Source organism: Vespa velutina, chromosome 12 (genome assembly GCF_912470025.1).
Source record: "Vespa velutina chromosome 12, iVesVel2.1, whole genome shotgun sequence".
NCBI classification, from domain to species: domain Eukaryota; kingdom Metazoa; phylum Arthropoda; class Insecta; order Hymenoptera; family Vespidae; genus Vespa; species Vespa velutina.
Window position 1 is genome coordinate 1,324,165 of NC_062199.1, and position 2,500 is coordinate 1,326,664.

At 28.8% G+C, this 2,500-nt stretch overlaps 1 protein-coding gene and 1 long non-coding RNA gene across 4 annotated transcripts in view; both read left to right on the top strand.

Annotated features, from left to right (window-relative positions):
* LOC124953501 overlaps positions 1 to 953 on the top strand; it is a 1,338-nt gene extending 385 nt beyond the window's left edge. The window contains exons 1-2 of the long non-coding RNA XR_007102242.1: positions 1 to 64; positions 509 to 953. The exon at positions 1 to 64 is cut by the window's left edge and continues 385 nt beyond it. This is a non-coding gene — a long non-coding RNA (uncharacterized LOC124953501). The remainder of the gene's footprint in view (positions 65 to 508) is intronic.
* LOC124953495 (longitudinals lacking protein-like) overlaps positions 1 to 2,500 on the top strand; it is a 237,120-nt gene that overhangs the window by 202,359 nt on the left and 32,261 nt on the right. The window lies entirely within an intron of this gene.

Below are 2,500 nucleotides of genomic sequence, written 5' to 3' on the forward strand. Positions count from 1 at the left end.
GTCGATTGTCTTCTATGACTGCGAATGAATAAAAAAAAAATAAAAAAATTCATTACACATACAGGTAAGATTATTATATAATTGAGATACTAATTCGATGAACCCTAAAGCACATATACACGCACATATAAATACATATGCATATACGCACATACATTTTTTTTACAAAGCGGATGTGCGAATTTTAGAAGAAAAAAAAAGAAAAAAAAAAAAAAAAAAAGAGAAAATAATTTCAATTTGAAAAAAGAGAAATTCAAAAAGAAAAAAAAAAAAAAGAAAAGTGAATTATATTTAAATCATTGTCTCACCCAATGTACTTTTATTTTCTCTCTCTCTCTCTCTCTCTCTCTCTCTCTCTCTCTCTCTCTCTCTCTCTCTCTCTCTCTCTCTCTCTCTCTCTTTTCCCCTCTTTTTTCTTACCGCTTAATTTCTTCCCGTGGAAAAAAATTTACTTTGCTTGTTTATATTTTTGTTATTTTATTTTTCTTTTTCTTTTCTTTTTTCACAGAAAACGGAAGTGCGAGAAGAGAAATCGACCGTGAAGAACTTAACCGATGAAATTTCAAAAGTTCCAATAAAAATTCAACGCTGTGAACAGAAGAAACATGAACAGACAAAGGACCCATACACAAATACACACTCACACACATACACACACACATTCTCTCTTTCTCATTCTTTCTCTTTCTTTGTCTCTCACTCTCTCTCTCCCTCTCTCTCTATCTCTCTCTTCTCTACAACGACCGAGTGCTGCGGAATGGATTCGCAATGTATGCATATTTTCCGTGTCTTATGCGAAAGATAACAAGTCTTTGCTGTAGTAATCTAACAATCAACGTAACAATCTCTTTGCATATATAAAAATGAATGAAAATAAATAATATAAAAAAGAAAGAAAGAAAAAGAAAAAAAATGAACAAAATAAGCTTCAATAAGATTGATCGGGGATTAAAGAAAAAACTATTAATAAATAATATTAAATAAAATAAAATAAAACGAAATAAAAAAGATAAGGGATATTACGAAAAAGAAATAATAATATTAATAATAATAATAATAATAATAATAATATTAATAATAATAATGATGATAATGATAATGATAATAATAATAATAATAATAATAATGATAAAATTAAAGAAAGAAAAAAATATAGTGACTGTGGTGGAAGAAAGCTCGTTGATAAATTGTTATTATTTTTTCCTATGTATATCACTGTATTATGTATTCTAAACCTGTTGCTTCTCATTTTCAAAGTTATGCTAATTCAGACACAACCAGAAGACAAACTTCGTCAAACGAAGATCATCCTCATCGCTCGAAGAAAATTATCCATTTTGTTTTTCCATTTTCTTAGATTAATTTTCCTTTTTGTTTGTTTTGTTTTGCGACAACGTACAAATGATCTATCGATCCATCCTATGATAAAAAGAAAACTTTTTTATTCTTCTTTGCCAATGTATACAATTTTTCGCTTTCTCGTAAATCTTTTACTCTCTCTCTCTCTCTCTCTCTCTCTCTTTCTTTCTTTCTTTCTTTCTTTATCTCTCTCTCTTTCTCTCTCTCTCTCTCTCTCTCTCTCTCTCTTTCTCTCTCTCTCTCTCTCTCTTTATAACCTGTAATTAAATCGATCCATCAGATCGATACATTCCAATCATGATTATAATTTTAAATTACTAATTCTTTTATTCTCTCTTGTTTGTTACATTCTTCTTGTATTTATTAATTATATTCGATTTTTTTTGTTCCATCTTTTTCTTCTTCTTCTTCTTCTTCTTCTTCTTCTTCTTTTTCTTCTTCTTCTTTTTCTTCTTCTTCTTCTTCTTCTTTTTCCATTTCCTCTTGTATTTTTCTTATTTTTGTATATTTAATCTTTTTATTCGATGGAAAGAAAAATTACAAAAAAGATAAATAAAATAACGTAAAAAGCACAACGGCCGAGGAGACATGCTTTACGAGAGAACAAAAAAAAAAAAAAAAAAAAAAAATAAAAAAAATAAATAAAATAAAGAAAAAAAATAGAAAAGTAAAAAAAAAAAAAATAGAAAAAGAAAAAATAATATCATCGTCATCGTCGAAGAAATGATTCCACTAAACCAATATACTTTTCATGATCTAACTTGCAGGAAGTTCAACGGCAAGATTCTCATCCCGTGGTGATTTCGTCCTGAAGCCATTTCCATGTCATCAGTGTCACAGATCGTATAAAAACAAGGGAAGCCTGAAACGTCATCTTGAAGACGAGTGTGGGAAAGAACCCAAATACATTTGCACCATCTGTGACAAGGGATTCCATCAGAAAGCGAACTTTAAGCGTCACAAAGCTACAATACACGAACATATTTTATTCATTCATCCTTCGTGATAACGCGCGATAATGATTTACGACGAAGGAAAAGAGAGGAATAGGAGAAAAAAAAAAAAAAGGAAAAAAAGAAAGAAAGAAAAAGAAAAAGAAAAAAATAAATAAAACAAAACAAAATAAAGTGAAATAAAATGA